The 19654-nt window shown below is 42.9% G+C and overlaps 9 non-coding genes across 9 annotated transcripts; all 9 read left to right on the top strand.

Annotated features, from left to right (window-relative positions):
• Nucleotides 1-565: 565 nt before the first annotated feature.
• On the top strand, nucleotides 566-639 carry trnai-aau. The gene has a single exon. It is a non-coding gene; the product is annotated as a tRNA-Ile (tRNA).
• An 830-nt stretch (nucleotides 640-1469) lies between these two features.
• On the top strand, nucleotides 1470-1542 carry trnai-aau. Its single transcript has one exon. It is a non-coding gene; the product is annotated as a tRNA-Ile (tRNA).
• Nucleotides 1543-2651: 1109 nt separating this feature from the next.
• On the top strand, nucleotides 2652-2725 carry trnai-aau. The gene has a single exon. It is a non-coding gene; the product is annotated as a tRNA-Ile (tRNA).
• An 823-nt stretch (nucleotides 2726-3548) lies between these two features.
• On the top strand, nucleotides 3549-3622 carry trnai-aau. The gene has a single exon. It is a non-coding gene; the product is annotated as a tRNA-Ile (tRNA).
• A 1095-nt stretch (nucleotides 3623-4717) lies between these two features.
• Nucleotides 4718-4791, top strand: trnai-aau. The gene has a single exon. It is a non-coding gene; the product is annotated as a tRNA-Ile (tRNA).
• An 823-nt stretch (nucleotides 4792-5614) lies between these two features.
• On the top strand, nucleotides 5615-5688 carry trnai-aau. The gene has a single exon. It is a non-coding gene; the product is annotated as a tRNA-Ile (tRNA).
• Nucleotides 5689-8248: 2560 nt separating this feature from the next.
• trnai-aau lies at nucleotides 8249-8322 on the top strand. The gene has a single exon. It is a non-coding gene; the product is annotated as a tRNA-Ile (tRNA).
• Nucleotides 8323-8617: 295 nt separating this feature from the next.
• On the top strand, nucleotides 8618-8691 carry trnai-aau. Its single transcript has one exon. It is a non-coding gene; the product is annotated as a tRNA-Ile (tRNA).
• Nucleotides 8692-11820: 3129 nt separating this feature from the next.
• trnai-aau lies at nucleotides 11821-11894 on the top strand. Its single transcript has one exon. It is a non-coding gene; the product is annotated as a tRNA-Ile (tRNA).
• Nucleotides 11895-19654: the final 7760 nt, after the last annotated feature.

Consider the following 19654-nt stretch of genomic DNA (forward strand, 5'->3'; position numbering starts at 1 on the left):
CCTTACTCTCTCTCTCTGTCTTTCTCCACTCCTTACTCTCTCTGTCTTTCTCCACTCCTACTCTCTCTCTCTTACTCTGTCTTTCTCCACTCATTACTCTCTCTCTCTGTCTTTCTCCAGTCCTTACTCTCTCTCTCTGTCTTTCTCCACTCCTTAATCTCTCTTTCTGTCTTTCTCCACTCCTTATTCTCTCTTTCTGTCTTTCTCCACTCCTTACTCTCTCTTTCTGTCTTTCTCCACTCCTTACTCTCTCTTTCTGTCTTTCTCCACTCCTTACTCTCTCTCTCTGTCTTTCTCCACTCCTTACTCTCTCTTTCCTCACTCCTTACTCTCTCTTTCTCCACTCCTTACTCTCTCTTTCTCCACACCTTACTCTCTCTTTCTGTCTTTCTCCACTCCTTACTCTCTCTTTCTGTCTTTCTCCACTCCTTACTCTCTCTCTCTGTCTTTCTCCACTCCTTACTCTCTCTTTCTGTCTTTCTCCACTCCTTACTCTCTCTTTCTGTCTTTCTCCACTCCTTACTCTCTCTTTCTGTCTGTAATCCGTAAAATGAGCATTATCTAAGGCTGGTTAGCTCAGTTGGTTAGAGCGTTGTGCTAATAACGCGAAGGTCGCGGGTTCGTTACCCGTACTGGCCAGCAGAATTTGATTTTACTTTACTGTGTATGTCTACAGTGTCACATAGATCTATTGATTGATTGGGGTCTACAATGTACATTTTAAATTAGTAGTATAACTCTCTCTCTCTGTCTGTCTCCACTCCTTACTCTCTCTCTCTGTCTTTCTCCACTCCTTACTATCTCTCTCAGTCTTTCTCCAGTCCTTACCCTCTCTTTCTGTCTTTCTCCACTCCTTACTCTCTCTTTCTGTCTTTCTCCACTCCTTACTCTCTCTCTCTGTCTTTCTCCAGTCCTTACTCTCTCTTTCTGTCTTTCTCCACTCCTCCTTACTCTCTCTTTCTGTCTTTCTCCACTCCTTACTCTCTCTCTCAGTCTTTCTCCAGTCCTTACTCTCTCTTTCTGTCTTTCTCCACTCCTTACTCTCTCTGTCTTTCTCCACTCATTACTCTCTCTCTCTGTCTTTCTCCACTCCTTACTCTCTCTCTCAGTCTTTCTCCAGTCCTTACTCTCTCTCTCTGTCTTTCTCCACTCCTTACTCTCTCTCTGTCTTTCTCCACTCCTTACTCTCTCTTTCTGTCTTTCTCCACTCCTTACTCTCTCTCTCTGTCTTTCTCCAGTCCTTACTCTCTCTTTCTGTCTTTCTCCACTCCTTACTCTCTCTTTCTGTCTTTCTCCACTCCTTACTCTCTCTTTCTGTCTTTCTCCACTCTGTCTTTACTCTCTCTCTGTCTTTCTCCACTCCTTACTCTCTCTTTCTGTCTTTCTCCACTCCTTACTCTCTCTTTCTGTCTTTCTCCACTCCTTACTCTCTCTTTCTGTCTGTAATCCGTAAAGTGAGCATTATCTAAGGCCGGTTAGCTCAGTTGGTTAGAGCGTTGTGCTAATAACGCGAAGGTCTGGGTTCGTTACCCGTACTGGCCAGCAGAATTTGTTTTTACTTTACTGTATGTCTACAGTGTCACATAGCTCTATTGATTGATTGGGGTCTACAATGTACATTTTAAATTAGTAGTATAACTCTCTCTCTCTGTCTGTCTCCACTCCTTACTCTCTCTCTCTGTCTTTCTCCACTCCTTACTCTCTCTTTCTGTCTTTCTCCACTCCTTACTCTCTCTTTCTGTCTTTTTCTCCACTCCTTACTCTCTCTTTCTGTCTTTCTCCACTCCTTACTCTCTCTTTCTGTCTTTCTCCACTCCTTACACTCTCTTTCTGTCTTTCTCCACTCCTTACTCTCTCTTTCTGTCTTTCTCCACTCCTTACTATCTCTCTCAGTCTTTCTCCAGTCCTTACCCTCTCTTTCTGTCTTTCTCCACTCCTTACTCTCTCTTTCTGTCTTTCTCCACTCCTTACTCTCTCTCTCAGTCTTTCTCCAGTCCTTACTCTCTCTTTCTGTCTTTCTCCACTCCTTACTCTCTCTTTCTGTCTTTCTCCACTCCTTACTCTCTCTTTCAGTCTTTCTCCAGTCCTTACTCTCTCTCTCTCTGTCTTTCTCCACTCCTTACTCTCTCTGTCTTTCTCCACTCATTACTCTCTCTCTCTGTCTTTCTCCACTCCTTACTCTCTCTCTCAGTCTTTCTCCAGTCCTTACTCTCTCTCTCTGTCTTTCTCCACTCCTTACTCTCTCTGTCTTTCTCCACTCCTTACTCTCTCTTTCTGTCTTTCTCCACTCCTTACTCTCTCTTTCTCCAGTCTTTCTCCAGTCCTTACTCTACTCTTTCTGTCTTTCTCCACTCCTTACTCTCTCTTTCTGTCTTTCTCCACTCCTTACTCTCTCTCTCTGTCTTTCTCCAGTCCTTACTCTCTCTCTCTCTCTCTCTGTCTTTCTCCACTCCTTACTCTCTCTCTGTCTTTCTTTCTCCACTCATTACTCTCTCTCTCTGTCTTTCTCCACTCCTTACTCTCTCTCTCAGTCTTTCTCCAGTCCTTACTCTCTCTCTCTGTCTTTCTCCACTCCTTACTCTCTCTTTCTGTCTTTCTCCACTCCTTACTCTCTCTTTCTGTCTGTAATCCGTAAAGTGAGCATTATCTAAGGCTGGTTAGCTCAGTTGGTTAGAGCGTTGTGCTAATAACGCGAAGGTCGCGGGTTCGTTACCCGTACTGGCCAGCAGAATTTGTTTTTACTTTACTGTGTATGTCTACAGTGTCACATAGATCTATTGATTGATTGGGGTCTACAATGTACATTTTAAATTAGTAGTATAACTCTCTCTCTCTGTCTGTCTCCACTCCTTACTCTCTCTCTCTGTCTTTCTCCACTCCTTACTATCTCTCTCAGTCTTTCTCCAGTCCTTACCCTCTCTTTCTGTCTTTCTCCACTCCTTACTCTCTCTTTCTGTCTTTCTCCACTCCTTACTCTCTCTCTCAGTCTTTCTCCAGTCCTTACTCTCTCTTTCTGTCTTTCTCCACTCCTTACTCTCTCTTTCTGTCTTTCTCCACTCCTTACTCTCTCTCTCAGTCTTTCTCCAGTCCTTACTCTCTCTCTCTCTGTCTTTCTCCACTCCTTACTCTCTCTGTCTTTCTCCACTCATTACTCTCTCTCTCTGTCTTTCTCCACTCCTTACTCTCTCTCTCAGTCTTTCTCCAGTCCTTACTCTCTCTCTCTGTCTTTCTCCACTCCTTACTCTCTCTGTCTTTCTCCACTCCTTACTCTCTCTTTCTGTCTTTCTCCACTCCTTACTCTCTCTCTCAGTCTTTCTCCAGTCCTTACTCTCTCTTTCTGTCTTTCCCCACTCCTTACTCTCTCTCTCTGTCTTTCTCCACTCCTTACTCTCTCTTTCTGTCTTTCTCCACTCCTTACTCTCTCTCTGTCTTTCTCCACTCCTTACTCTCTCTTTCTGTCTTTCTCCACTCCTTACTCTCTCTTTCTGTCTTTCTCCACTCCTTACTCTCTCTTTCTGTCTGTAATCCGTAAAGTGAGCATTATCTAAGGCCGGTTAGCTCAGTTGGTTAGAGCGTTGTGCTAATAACGCGAAGGTCGCGGGTTCGTTACCCGTACTGGCCAGCAGAATTTGTTTTTACTTTACTGTATGTCTACAGTGTCACATAGCTCTATTGATTGATTGGGGTCTACAATGTACATTTTAAATTAGTAGTATAACTCTCTCTCTGTCTGTCTCCACTCCTTACTCTCTCTCTCTGTCTTTCTCCACTCCTTACTCTCTCTTTCTGTCTTTCTCCACTCCTTACTCTCTCTTTCTGTCTTTCTCCACTCCTTACTCTCTCTTTCTGTCTTTCTCCACTCCTTACTCTCTCTTTCTGTCTTTCTCCACTCCTTACACTCTCTTTCTGTCTTTCTCCACTCCTTACTCTCTCTTTCTGTCTTTCTCCACTCCTTACTATCTCTCTCTCTCAGTCTTTCTCCAGTCCTTACCCTCTCTTTCTGTCTTTCTCCACTCCTTACTCTCTCTTTCTGTCTTTCTCCACTCCTTACTCTCTCTCTCAGTCTTTCTCCAGTCCTTACTCTCTCTTTCTGTCTTTCTCCACTCCTTACTCTCTCTTTCTGTCTTTCTCCACTACTTACTCTCTCTTTCAGTCTTTCTCCAGTCCTTACTCTCTCTCTCTCTGTCTTTCTCCACTCCTTACTCTCTCTGTCTTTCTCCACTCATTACTCTCTCTCTCTGTCTTTCTCCACTCCTTACTCTCTCTCTCAGTCTTTCTCCAGTCCTTACTCTCTCTCTCTGTCTTTCTCCACTCCTTACTCTCTCTGTCTTTCTCCACTCCTTACTCTCTCTTTCTGTCTTTCTCCACTCCTTACTCTCTCTCTCAGTCTTTCTCCAGTCCTTACTCTCTCTTTCTGTCTTTCTCCACTCCTTACTCTCTCTTTCTGTCTTTCTCCACTCCTTACTCTCTCTCTCAGTCTTTCTCCAGTCCTTACTCTCTCTCTCTCTCTGTCTTTCTCCACTCCTTACTCTCTCTGTCTTTCTCCACTCATTACTCTCTCTCTCTGTCTTTCTCCACTCCTTACTCTCTCTCTCAGTCTTTCTCCAGTCCTTACTCTCTCTCTCTGTCTTTCTCCACTCCTTACTCTCTCTTTCTGTCTTTCTCCACTCCTTACTCTCTCTTTCTGTCTGTAATCCGTAAAGTGAGCATTATCTAAGGCTGGTTAGCTCAGTTGGTTAGAGCGTTGTGCTAATAACGCGAAGGTCGCGGGTTCGTTACCCGTACTGGCCAGCAGAATTTGTTTTTACTTTACTGTGTATGTCTACAGTGTCACATAGATCTATTGATTGATTGGGGTCTACAATGTACATTTTAAATTAGTAGTATAACTCTCTCTCTCTGTCTGTCTCCACTCCTTACTCTCTCTCTCTGTCTTTCTCCACTCCTTACTATCTCTCTCAGTCTTTCTCCAGTCCTTACCCTCTCTTTCTGTCTTTCTCCACTCCTTACTCTCTCTTTCTGTCTTTCTCCACTCCTTACTCTCTCTCTCAGTCTTTCTCCAGTCCTTACTCTCTCTTTCTGTCTTTCTCCACTCCTTACTCTCTCTTTCTGTCTTTCTCCACTCCTTACTCTCTCTCTCAGTCTTTCTCCAGTCCTTACTCTCTCTCTCTCTGTCTTTCTCCACTCCTTACTCTCTCTGTCTTTCTCCACTCATTACTCTCTCTCTCTGTCTTTCTCCACTCCTTACTCTCTCTCTCAGTCTTTCTCCAGTCCTTACTCTCTCTCTCTGTCTTTCTCCACTCCTTACTCTCTCTGTCTTTCTCCACTCCTTACTCTCTCTTTCTGTCTTTCTCCACTCCTTACTCTCTCTCTCAGTCTTTCTCCAGTCCTTACTCTCTCTTTCTGTCTTTCCCCACTCCTTACTCTCTCTCTCTGTCTTTCTCCACTCCTTACTCTCTCTTTCTGTCTTTCTCCACTCCTTACTCTCTCTCTGTCTTTCTCCACTCCTTACTCTCTCTTTCTGTCTTTCTCCACTCCTTACTCTCTCTTTCTGTCTTTCTCCACTCCTTACTCTCTCTTTCTGTCTGTAATCCGTAAAGTGAGCATTATCTAAGGCCGGTTAGCTCAGTTGGTTAGAGCGTTGTGCTAATAACGCGAAGGTCGCGGGTTCGTTACCCGTACTGGCCAGCAGAATTTGTTTTTACTTTACTGTATGTCTACAGTGTCACATAGCTCTATTGATTGATTGGGGTCTACAATGTACATTTTAAATTAGTAGTATAACTCTCTCTCTCTGTCTGTCTCCACTCCTTACTCTCTCTCTCTGTCTTTCTCCACTCCTTACTCTCTCTTTCTGTCTTTCTCCACTCCTTACTCTCTCTTTCTGTCTTTCTCCACTCCTTACTCTCTCTTTCTGTCTTTCTCCACTCCTTACTCTCTCTTTCTGTCTTTCTCCACTCCTTACACTCTCTTTCTGTCTTTCTCCACTCCTTACTCTCTCTTTCTGTCTTTCTCCACTCCTTACTATCTCTCTCAGTCTTTCTCCAGTCCTTACCCTCTCTTTCTGTCTTTCTCCACTCCTTACTCTCTCTTTCTGTCTTTCTCCACTCCTTACTCTCTCTCTCAGTCTTTCTCCAGTCCTTACTCTCTCTTTCTGTCTTTCTCCACTCCTTACTCTCTCTTTCTGTCTTTCTCCACTACTTACTCTCTCTTTCAGTCTTTCTCCAGTCCTTACTCTCTCTCTCTCTGTCTTTCTCCACTCCTTACTCTCTCTGTCTTTCTCCACTCATTACTCTCTCTCTCTGTCTTTCTCCACTCCTTACTCTCTTTCTCAGTCTTTCTCCAGTCCTTACTCTCTCTCTCTGTCTTTCTCCACTCCTTACTCTCTCTGTCTTTCTCCACTCCTTACTCTCTCTTTCTGTCTTTCTCCACTCCTTACTCTCTCTCTCAGTCTTTCTCCAGTCCTTACTCTCTCTTTCTGTCTTTCTCCACTCCTTACTCTCTCTTTCTGTCTTTCTCCACTCCTTACTCTCTCTCTCAGTCTTTCTCCAGTCCTTACTCTCTCTCTCTCTCTGTCTTTCTCCACTCCTTACTCTCTCTGTCTTTCTCCACTCATTACTCTCTCTCTCTGTCTTTCTCCACTCCTTACTCTCTCTCTCAGTCTTTCTCCAGTCCTTACTCTCTCTCTCTGTCTTTCTCCACTCCTTACTCTCTCTGTCTTTCTCCACTCCTTACTCTCTCTTTCTGTCTTTCTCCACTCCTTACTCTCTCTTTCTGTCTTTCTCCACTCCTTACTCTCTCTTTCTCCACTCTTTACTCTCTCTTTCTCCACTCCTTACTCTCTCTTTCTGTCTTTCTGCACTCCTTACTCTCTCTTTCTGTCTTTCTCCACTCCTTACTCTCTCTTTCTGTCTTTCTCCACTCCTTACTCTCTCTCTTTCTGTCTTTCTCCACTCCTTACTCTCTCTTTCTGTCTTTCTCCACTCCTTACTCTCTCTTTCTGTCTTTTTCCACTCCTCCTTACTCTCTCTTTCTCCACTCCTTACTTTCTTTCTGTCTTTCTCCACTCCTTACTCTCTCTTTCCTCACTCCTTACTCTCTCTTTCCTCACTCCTTACTCTCTCTTTCTCCACTCCTTACTTTCTTTCTGTCTTTATCCACTCCTTACTCTCTCTTTCTCCACTCTTTACTCTCTCTTTCTCCACTCCTTACTCTCTCTTTCTGTCTTTCTGCACTCCTTACTCTCTCTTTCTCCACTCTTTACTCTCTCTTTCTCCACTCCTTACTCTCTCTTTATGTCTTTCTCCACTCCTTACTCTCTCTCTCTGTCTTTCTCCACTCCTTACTCTCTCTCTCTGTCTTTCTCCACTCCTTACTCTCTCTCTTTCTGTGTTTCATTGCTTATCTATCTCTCTCTCTCAATTCAATTTCAATTCAACTCAAGGGGCTTTATTGGCATGGGAAACATATGTTAACACTGCCAAAGCAAGTGAAATAGATAATATACAAAAGTGAAATAAACAATAAAAATATACAGTAAACATTATATACGGTAAGATGTTCCAGGGAAAAGGAAACACACCACTCTTGATAGTATCACTGATCTTTAATAAGCTTTACTTATCGGCCTCATGGCTTTCGTGACTTTAAAAAATAAAGAAAAATTTGCACCGTTGTTGAGACCTAGCCCCGCCCACATCTCGTGTTTTTCCCAATGCCAAATTTAGAGCTTCATCCACACACATAATTGTGTTGCTGTCCTGGAGCCCTGTGGGGTGTGTTTGTGATCTTTTGTGATTGGCAATTGGCATGAACCAATTTATCGCGTAAATTGCGACCACTTCTAGACACAATAAGTGGTGGATTTGTAAATTCCGCCGGCAAAAAGCGGTCCGATGATAAAATGTGCCAGTGTTTCTTGACCGCATCTCCCACTTTACGCGAGTTCAAAGTTGATGTAGTTGTGAACATTACGGAGTGTTCTTTAGCTTTCGCGGGTCTTTGTTTGTAGCAGTTCATCTCGTGTTTTTCCCAATGCCAAATTAAGCGCTTCATCCACACACATAATTGTGTTGCTGTCCTGGAGCCCTGTGGGGTGTGTTTGTGAACAGAGCCCCTGAACCAGCTTGCTTAGGGGGCTCATAGTTTATTTGTCAATAGGTGATGGATTTGTTATGGAATGTCTTGAGCTCTTATTTAGTACGGTGTAGTTATTTCCACCTTTATCCGTAGAGTGAGCTTTATCTAAGGCCGGTTAGCTCAGTTGGTTAGAGCGTCTTTCTAATAACGCGAAGGTCGCGGGTTCGATACCCGTACTGGCCAGTAGTTTTTTATATTTTTAAATCAATGATCACTGTTCAGACTATGGAGAGGGGTGTTACAACACAGTATGTATTCAGGATCAGATGTACAGGACTGACAGTCAACTCCAACTATAGAGAAAGAGATACAGCCATAGTGTTGATCATTGACAGTGTCGAAGGGAGTCCTTGGAATTGAGCTGGATTTGTTTACGTTCTCTGCCCTCTAACGGTAGAATGTCGACATTGCAGATGAGTGACCACCTCCAGACCCATATATGGGTGTATTCCTGTTCTGTAGTGTGGGTGTTATCTCAGGCCGGTTAGCTCAGTTGGTTAGAGCGTCGTGCTAATAACGCGAAGGTCGCGGGTTCGATACCCGTACTGGCCACAATATTTTTTTTCCACATTTTACTATGAATATCTGCAGTGTCTCATAACTCTATTCATTGGGTTCTACCATATGCGTTTTAAATTAGTAGTATGAATTGTCGATTGTTATTGTAGAGTGACATTTTAATGTAGGAGGTTTTTTTCTTCATTGTAGGAGTTTTCATTGGTCTTTTATTATCCAAGGAAGGAAGGGAGGAGGACAGGGACTTCATGGACTAAGACACAGAGAGACAGAATGGTGAAGAAACAGATAGACGGGTCCATCAATCATTTGATTCATTCATTATTTACACACACACACACACACACACACACACACACACACACACACACACACACACACACACACACACACACACACACACACACACACACACACACACACACACACACACACACACACACACACACACACAGTCTTGTACAGCTAACCTTGTGGGACAATTCAATCCCATTCAAAATCCTATTTTCCATAACCACTTAACCTAACCTGTTCTCTTTTACTCTAACTCTAACCTTAACCCTAAACCAAAAACCTAACCTTAACCCTTAACCCAAAACCTAACCTTAACCCTTAACCCAAAACCTAACCTTAACCCTTAACCCAAAACCTAACCTTAACCCTTAACCCAAAACCTAACCTTAACCCTTAACCCAAAACCTAACCTTAACCCTTAACCCAAAACCTAACCTTAACCCTTAACCCAAAACCTAACCTTAACCCTTAACCAAAAACCTAACCTTAACCCTTAACCAAAAACCTAACCTTAACCCTTAACCAAAAACCTAACCTTAACCCTTAACCAAAAACCTAACCTTAACCCTTAACCCAAAACCTAACCTTAACCCTTAACCCAAAACCTAACCTTACCCCTTAACCCAAAACCTAACCTTAACCCTTAACCAAAAACCTAACCTTAACCCTTAACCAAAAACCTAACCTTAACCCTAAACCAAAAACCTAACCTTAACCCTTAACCCAAAACCTAACCTTAACCCTTAACCCAAAACCTAACCTTAACCCTTAACCCAAAACCTAACCTTAACCCTTAACCCAAAACCTAACCTTAACCCAAAACCTAACCTTAACCAAAACCTAACCTTAACCCTTAACCCAAAACCTAACCTTAACCCTTAACCCAAAACCTAACCTTAACCCTTAACCAAAACCTAACCTTAACCCTTAACCCAAAACCTAACCTTAACCCTTAACCCAAAACCTAACCTTACTCCAGGGCTCCAGGCCTCCACTGCTCCGGCTGACACCCCTTCAAGGTCTTACTGAGCTCCAACTGTTTATTGTATAGTCATAGTTACTGTATTTTGGTTGTTTAGTTACTGTATTTTGTTTAGTTGTTTAGTCATAGTTTGTTACTGTATTGTGATTGTTTAGTAATAGTTACTATATTGTGATTGTTTAGTTACTGTATTGTGATTGTTTAGTCATAGTTACTGTATTGTGATTGTTTAGTTACTGTAATGTGATTGTTTAGTAATAGTTACTATATTGTGATTGTTTAGTTACTGTATTGTGATTGTTTAGTCATAGTTACTGTATTGTGATTGTTTAGTCATAGTTACTGTATTGTGGTTGTTAGTCATAGTTACTGTATTGTGGTTGTTTAGTCATAGTTACTGTATTGTGATTGTTTAGTTACTGTATTGTGGTTGTTTAGTCATAGTTACTGTATTGTGGTTGTTTAGTCATAGTTACTGTATTGTGGTTGTTTAGTCATAGTTACTGTATTGTGGTTGTTTAGTCATAGTTACTGTATTGTGGTTGTTTAGTCATAGTTACTGTATTTTGGTTGTTTAGTCATAGTTACTGTATTTTGGTTGTTTAGTCATTGTTACTCTATTGTGGTTGTTTAGTCATAGTTACTGTATTTTGGTTGTTTAGTCATAGTTACTGTATTGTGGTTGTTTAGTCATAGTTACTGTATTGTGATTGTTTAGTTACTGTATTGTGGTTGTTTAGTCATAGTTACTGTATTGTGGTTGTTTAGTCATAGTTACTGTATTGTGATTGTTTAGTTACTGTATTGTGATTGTTTAGTTACTGTATTGTGATTGTTTAGTCATAGTTACTGTATTGTGATTGTTTACTTACTGTATTGTGATTGTTTAGACATAGTTACTGTATTGTGATTGTTTAGTTACTGTAATGTGATTGTTTAGTAATAGTTACTGTATTCTGGTTGTTTAGTTACTGTATTGTGATTGTTTAGTCATAGTTACTGTATTGTGATTGTTTAGACATAGTTACTGTATTGTGATTGTTTAGTTACTGTAATGTGATTGTTTAGTAATAGTTACTGTATTCTGGTTGTTTAGTTACTGTATTGTGATTGTTTAGTCATAGTTACTGTATTGTGATTGTTTAGACATAGTTACTGTATTGTTATTGTTTAGTTACGGTAATGTGATTGTTTAGTCATAGTTACTGTATTCTGGTTGTTTAGTTACTGTATTGTGATTGTTTAGTCATAGTTACTGTATTGTGATTGTTTAGACATAGTTACTGTATTGTTATTGTTTAGTTACTGTAATGTGATTGTTTAGTCATAGTTACTGTATTCTGGTTGTTTAGTTACTGTATTGTGATTGTTTAGTCATAGTTACTGTATTGTGATTGTTTAGACATAGTTACTGTATTGTTATTGTTTAGTTACTGTAATGTGATTGTTTAGTCATAGTTACTGTATTCTGGTTGTTTAGTTACTGTATTGTGATTTTTTAGTCATAGTTACTGTATTGTGGTTGTTTAGTCATAGTTACTGTATTGTGATTGTTTAGACATAGTTACTGTATTGTTATTGTTTAGTCATAGTTACTGTATTGTGATTGTTTAGTCATAGTTACTGTATTGTGATTGTTTAGTTACTGTATTGTGATTGTTTAGTGTTTTATTTACTCAATCAAGTAGTGCCCCAAGGAGGGATCGAACCGTGTCTCAACAGCAGCAGAAAAGTTCAAATAAGATGTACAGAAATGGCTGTGGGGAACTGGGCTGGATTTGTTTACTTTCTCTGCCCTCTAATGGTAGAATGTAGCCATTGTATATCAACGGCCCTGTCCACACCCATATATGGGTGTAACCCTCTTCGGTTGGCTGAGCATTATCTAAGGCCGGTTAGCTCAGTTGGTTAGAGCGTCGTGCTAATAACGCGAAGGTCGCGGGTTCGATACCCGTACTGCCCAGGAGAATTTGTTTTTTCTTTACTGTGTATGTCTACAGTGTCTCATAACTCTATTCATTGGGTTCTACCATATGCGTTTTAAATTAGTAGTATGAATTGTCGATTGTTATTGTAGAGTGACATTTTAATGTAGGAGGTTTTTTTCTTCATTGTAGGAGTTTTCATTAGTTTTTTATTATCCAAGGAAGGGAGGAGGACAGGGACTTCATGGACTAAGACACAGAGAGACAGAATGGTGAAGAAACAGATAGACGGGTCCATCAATCATTTGATTCATTCATTATTTACACACACACACACACACACACACACACACACACACACACACACACACACACACACACACACACACACACACACACACACACACACACACACACACACACACACACACACACACACACACACACACACACACACACACACACACACACACACACACACACACACATCCTACATCCTCAGGTATGTGCAGTTTGGCTGCAGTATATTTGAAAATAACTTGTTGCTTTCCTTTTCTCCTGGCCAGACCGTGTCTGTTCGTCCCAATTGGCACCCGACTTACAATCGGGCTCTGGTCAACAGTAGTTCACTATATAGGGCATTGGGCCCTGGTCAACAGTAGTTCACTATATAGGGCATAGGATACCATTTGGGACGAAGAGTCTATTATTAACACAGTGTTCTGTTGTCTGAAACACATTCTGTGCTTTGGACAGGATTATTCCGCCAGGCCAGGTGTGTGTGTGTGTGTGTGTGTGTGTGTGTGTGTGTGTGTGTGTGTGTGTGTGTGTGTGTGTGTGTGTGTGTGTGTGTGTGTGTGTGTGTGTGTGTGTGTGTGTGTGTGTGTGTGTGTGTGTGTGTGTGTGTGTGTGTGTGTGTGTGTGTGTGTGTGTGTGTGTGTGTGTGTGTGTGTGTGTGTGTGTGTGTGTGTGTGTGTGTGTGTGTGTGTGTGTGTGTGTGTGTGTGTGTGTGTGCGTGTGTGTGTGTGTCTGTCAGGCTGTAAAGTTGAGGGGAAACTGGCATTTATAAGAAGTGCAATTTCACGGCACAGGACAGCCGTTAACACACAAGGTTTAGTGATAATCAAAACCTTACCTTGGGCATTCTTCTGTATTGGAGGACCAGGTCTGGGTCTGGCAGGCAGGGAGAGAGGGAATGAGAGAGACTGGTGTTGACTGGTGCAGATCAGACCTGAAATATAAGTTTTCAATGGTGTGTTGTGAGTTTGCGTGTATATGTGGAGGGAGGTTTCTCTCTCTCTCTCTCTCTCCCTCGGTCTGTTACTACATTGTACCCAGCTGTCCAGTGTCGTGCTCCAGCACCTGCGTCCCTCCCTGGCCCCAGAACCAGTTTGACCCCTCGGCGACCTGGAAGTAGTCCAGACCCCCAATGGAGGGGCAGAATAAAGGTCACTCCCACTACGCTTCCTGCCAACGGCACCGTGTGTGTCTGTGTCTGTGTGTGAGAGAGAGTGTCTGTGTCTGTGTCTGTGTGTGTGTGTGTCTGTGTGTGTGTGTGTGTCTGTGTGTGTGTGTGTGTCTGTGTGTGTGTGTTTGTCTGTGTGTGTGTGTTTGTCTGTGTGTGTGTCTGTGTGTGTGTGTGTGTCTGTGTGTGTGTGTTTGTCTGTGTGTGTGTGTTTGTCTGTGTGTGTGGCCAGTTGGTTAGTGAGAGGGGGCGGTTGTTTGGTGGACACCTGCCAGTAGATCAGGTTATCTACCTACGTCACAAGCAAACTAACACAGCTGGATGGACCCTCTGTCTCTAGACACTAAGAACAGTCTGTAACTCTCATTGGGATTAACTGAGGTTTGGCTCTCAGAGAGCTGAGAGCGACAGAGAGAGACAGAGAGAGACAGAGAGAGACAGAGAGAGGCAGAGGAACAGAGAGAGAGAGAGAGAGAGAGAGAGAGAGAGAGAGAGGTAAAGGGAGAGAGAGAGAGAGAGTGAGAGAGAGAGAGAGAGAGAGAGAGAGAGAGAGAGAGAGAGAAAGAGAGAGAGAGAGAGAGAGAGAGAGAGAGATAAATGGAAAGGGAGAGGGAGAGAGAGAGAGAGAGACAGAGAGAGAGAGAGAAATGGAAAGGGAGATAGGAGAGAGAGATGGCCGATGGGGTGACTTCTCTTTCTGTGGTCCTCTCTCCCCTGTGATAGTCCACACACCAGATGCCCACTTTGGCAGAGCACGGCAAGGGGCACACACACACACACACACACACACACACACACACACACACACACACACACACACACACACACACACACACACACACACACACACACACACACACACACACGGAGTGAGGAGTGGACACGCACACATACACAGTGTATGAACACACACACACACACACACACACACACACACACACACACACACACACACACACACACACACACACACACACACACACACACACACACACACACACACACACACACACACACACACAGGGGCTGTAAAAGAGCACTGGTCCATCTGCCATCTCTCTGGCACTCAGGACATCGGGGGTCTCAGAGCAGCTATAGAGCCTCACTTGGACAGACTGTGAACAGTGTGAGTGTGTGTCAGAGAGACTGGTGGGAGGAGCGATAGGGGGATAAGCTCCTCCTCCTCCTCGGTGGTTTCCAGTCAGAGTTGGTGTTCGGCTGAAAGGACATCGGTTGACGTGGGATGGAGGAGTAATGGTGTATTTCCACTGAGGATTTCCCCAGTGTTCCCACCTCCCCAGTGTTCCCACTTCCCCGGTGTTTCCACCTCCCCGGTGTTAGTGTTCCCACCTCCCCAGTGTTTCCACCTCCCCGGTGTTAGTGTTCCCACTTCCCCAGTGTTCCCACTTCCCCGGTGTTCCCACTTCCCCAGTGTTCCCACTTCCCCAGTGTTCCCACCTCCCCAGTGTTCCCACTTCCCCGGTGTTTCCACCTCCCCGGTGTTAGTGTTCCCACTTCCCCAGTGTTTCCACCTCCCCGGTGTTAGTGTTCCCACCTCCCCAGTGTTTCCACCTCCCCGGTGTTAGTGTTCCCACTTCCCCAGTGTTCCCACTTCCCCGGTGTTCCCACTTCCCCAGTGTTCCCACTTCCCCAGTGTTCCCACCTCCCCAGTGTTCCCACTTCCCCGGTGTTTCCACCTCCCCGGTGTTAGTGTTCCCACTTCCCCAGTGTTCCCACTTCCCCGGTGTTTCCACCTCCCAGGTGTTTCTACCTCCCCAGTGTTTCCACCTCCCCGGTGTTAGTGTTTCCACCTCCCCGGTGTTTCTACCTCCCCGGTGTTTCTACCTCCCCGGTGTATCCACCTCCCCGGTGTATCCACCTCCCCGGTGTATCTACCTCCCCGGTGTTAGTGTTTCTACCTCCCCGGTGTTTCTACCTCCCCGGTGTATCCACCTCCCCGGTGTATCTACCTCCCCGGTGTTAGTGTTTCTACCTCCCCGGTGTTTCTACCTCCCCGGTGTTTCTACCTCCCCGGTGTTTCCACCTCCCCGGTGTTTCTACCTCCCTGGTGTTAGTGTTTCTACCTCCCCGGTGTTTCTACCTCCCCGGTGTTTCTACCTCCCCGGTATTTCTACCTCCCCGGTGTATCTACCTCCCCAGTGTTTCCACCTCCTCATTAGAATAATACTCTGCATCCTCATTAGAATAATACTCAGCATCCTCATTAGAATAATACTCTGCATCCTCATTGGAATAATACTCAGCATCCTCATTAGAATAATACTCTGCGTGCTCATTAGAATAATACTCAGCATCTTCATTAGAATAATACTCTGCATCCGCATTAGAATAATACTCAGCATCCTCATTAGAATAATACTCAGCATCCCCATTAGAATAATACTCTGCATCCTCATTAGAATAATATTCTGCGTGCTCATTAGAATAATACTCTGCATCCTCATTAGAATAATACTCTGCGTGCTCATTAGAATAATACTCTGTGTGCTCATTAGAATAATACTCTGCATCCTCATTAGAATAATACTCTGCATCCTCATTAGAATAATACTCAGCATCCTCATTATAATAATACTCTGCATCCTCATTAGAATAATACTCTGCATTCTCATTAGAATAATACTCTGCACCCTCATTAGAATAATACTCTGCATCCTCATTAGAATAATACTCTGCATCCTCATTAGAATAATACCCAGCATCCTCATTAGAATAATACTCAGCATCCTCATTAGAATAATACTCTGCATCCTCATTAGAATAATACTCTGCATCCTCATTAGAATAATACTCTGCATCCTCATTAGAATAATACTCTGCATCCTCATTGGAATAATACCCAGCATCCTCATTAGAATAATACTCTGCATCCTCATTGGAATAATACCCAGCATCCTCATTAGAATAATACTCTGCATCCTCATTAGAATAATACTCTGCATGCTTTGCAATTGTTCATTTTTACACATACATATATATTTAGTTCATTTAGCTGACGCTCTTATCACACCATAGTGCCATCAGACTTCTAATACCAGTATAAGGTGAAAGGGGACCACAAAATAGTGAAATGCTTTAAAAAGTGGAATAGAAAAGTATTTACAAAATCTAAATTACAGCTCTCGAATGTATCTTCTTACAAAATCCATTGAGTGTAGTTCAGCCTAGTGTAATATACAAGTTACACAATACTCAGAATAAATATAAATACATACAGTATCTTGTGTGTTACACCAATGTGCTATTGTCACTGACTGTATAACAAACTGTTGGTGAGGGAGTTTTAACTGTTGGTGGGGGAGTTTTAACTGATGGTGAGGGAGTTTTAACTGTTGGTGGGGGAGTAGTTTTAACTGATGGTGAGGGAGTTTTGACTGTTGGTGAGGGAGTTTTAACTGATGGTGAGGGAGTTTTAACTGATGGTGAGGGAGTTTTAACTGTTGGTGAGGGAGTTTTAACTGTTGGTGAGGGAGTAGTTTTAACTGTTGGTGAGAGAGTTTTAACTGATGGTGAGGGAGTTTTAACTGTTGGTGAGGGAGTTTTAACTGTTGGTGAGGGAGTTTTAACTGTTGGTGAGGGTGTTTTAACTGATGGTGAGGGAGTTTTAACTGTTGGTGAGGGAGTTTTAACTGTTGGTGAGGGAGTTTTAACTGATGGTGAGGGAGTTTTAACTGTTGGTGAGGGAGTTTTAACTGTTGGTGAGGGAGTTTTAACTGTTGGTGAGGGAGTTTTAACTGTTGGTGAGGGAGTTTTAACTGATGGTGAGGGAGTTTTAACTGTTGGTGAGGGAGTTTTAACTGTTGGTGAGGGAGTTTTAACTGTTGGTGAGGGAGTTTTAACTGTTGGTTAGGGAGTAGTTTTAACTGTTGGTGAGAGAGTTTTAACTGTTGGTGAGGGAGTTTTAACTGTTGGTTAGGGAGTAGTTTTAACTGTTGGTGAGGGAGTTTTAACTGATGGTGAGGGAGTTTTAACTGTTGGTGAGGGTGTTTTAACTGTTGGTGAGGGAGTTTTAACTGTTGGTTAGGGAGTAGTTTTAACTGTTGGTGAGAGAGTTTTAACTGTTGGTGAGGGAGTTTTAACTGTTGGTTAGGGAGTAGTTTTAACTGTTGGTGAGGGAGTTTTAACTGATGGTGAGGGAGTTTTAACTGTTGGTGAGGGTGTTTTAACTGTTGGTGAGGGAGTTTTAACTGTTGGTGAGGGAGTTTTAACTGTTGGTGAGGGAGTTATAACTGATGGTGAGAGAGTTTTAACTGTTGGTGAGGGAGTTTTAACTGTTGGTTAGGGAGTAGTTTTAACTGTTGGTGAGGGAGTTTTAACTGATGGCGAGGGAGTTTTAACTGTTGGTGAGGGAGTTTTAACTGTTGGTGAGGGAGTTTTAACTGATGGTGAGGGAGTAGTTTTAACTGATGGTGAGGGAGTAGTTTTAACTGATGGTGAGGGAGTTTTAACTGTTGGTGGGGGAGTAGTTTTAACTGATGGTGAGGGAGTTTTGACTGTTGGTGAGGGAGTTTTAACTGATGGTGAGGGAGTTTTAACTGATGGTGAGGGAGTTTTAACTGTTGGTGAGGGAGTTTTAACTGTTGGTGAGGGAGTAGTTTTAACTGTTGGTGAGAGAGTTTTAACTGATGGTGAGGGAGTTTTAACTGTTGGTGAGGGAGTTTTAACTGTTGGTGAGGGAGTTTTAACTGTTGGTGAGGGAGTTTTAACTGTTGGTGAGGGAGTTTTAACTGTTGGTGAGGGTGTTTTAACTGATGGTGAGGGAGTTTTAACTGTTGGTGAGGGAGTTTTAACTGTTGGTGAGGGAGTTTTAACTGATGGTGAGGGAGTTTTAACTGTTGGTGAGGGAGTTTTAACTGTTGGTGAGGGAGTTTTAACTGTTGGTGAGGGAGTTTTAACTGTTGGTGAGGGAGTTTTAACTGATGGTGAGGGAGTTTTAACTGTTGGTGAGGGAGTTTTAACTGTTGGTGAGGGAGTTTTAACTGTTGGTGAGGGAGTTTTAACTGTTGGTTAGGGAGTAGTTTTAACTGTTGGTGAGAGAGTTTTAACTGTTGGTGAGGGAGTTTTAACTGTTGGTTAGGGAGTAGTTTTAACTGTTGGTGAGGGAGTTTTAACTGATGGTGAGGGAGTTTTAACTGTTGGTGAGGGTGTTTTAACTGTTGGTGAGGGAGTTTTAACTGTTGGTGAGGGAGTTTTAACTGTTGGTGAGGGAGTTATAACTGATGGTGAGAGAGTTTTAACTGTTGGTGAGGGAGTTTTAACTGTTGGTTAGGGAGTAGTTTTAACTGTTGGTGAGGGAGTTTTAACTGATGGCGAGGGAGTTTTAACTGTTGGTGAGGGAGTTTTAACTGTTGGTGAGGGAGTTTTAACTGATGGTGAGGGAGTAGTTTTAACTGATGGTGAGGGAGTAGTTTTAACTGATGGTGAGGGAGTTTTAACTGTTGGTGAGGGAGTAGTTTTAACTGATGGTGAGGGAGGTTTAACTGATGGTGAGGGAGTTTTAACTGATGGTGAGGGAGTTTTAACTGTTGGTGAGGGAGTAGTTTTAACTGATGGTGAGGGAGTAGTTTTAACTGATGGTGAGGAGTTTTAACTGATTCAAGCCGGTATAAACTCTTCTGGAGAAGAGGTGAGGGAGTTTTAACTGCTGGTCCTGGGGCTCTGTTGAGGGAGTTTTAAACACAAACACACCCTACAGAGCCCAAGGACAGCAGACAATTAGACCCAACCAAATCATGAGGAAACAAAAAGATAATTACTTGACACATTGGAAAGAATTAACTGTTGGTGAAAAAAACAGAGCAAACTAGAATGCTATTTGGTTTTACACTGTTGGTGAGGGAGTACACAGTGGCAGAATACCTGACCACTGTGACTGACCCAAAATTAAGGAAAGCTTTGACTATGTACAGACTCAGTGAGCATAGCCTTGCTATTGAGGGAGGCTGCCGTAGGCAGACATGGCTCTCAAGAGAAGAGAGAGCTATGTGCTCACTGCCCACAAAATGAGGTGGAAACTGAGCTGCACTTCCTAACCTCCTGCCCAATGTATGACCATATTAGAGAGACATATTTCCCTCAGATTTTAACAGATCCACAAAGAATTGGTGAAAACAAATCCAATTTTGATAAACTCCCATATCTACTGGGTGAAATTCCACAGTGTGCCATCACAGCAGCAAGATGTGTGACCTGTTGCCACAAGAAAAGGGCAACCAGTGACGAACACACAACATTGTAAATACAACCCATATTTATTCTTATTTATTTCATCTTCTGTCCTTTAACCATTTGTACATTGTTAAAAACACTGTA

Source organism: Oncorhynchus gorbuscha, unplaced genomic scaffold (assembly GCF_021184085.1).
Source record: "Oncorhynchus gorbuscha isolate QuinsamMale2020 ecotype Even-year unplaced genomic scaffold, OgorEven_v1.0 Un_scaffold_762, whole genome shotgun sequence".
Classification (NCBI taxonomy): Eukaryota; Metazoa; Chordata; class Actinopteri; order Salmoniformes; family Salmonidae; genus Oncorhynchus; species Oncorhynchus gorbuscha.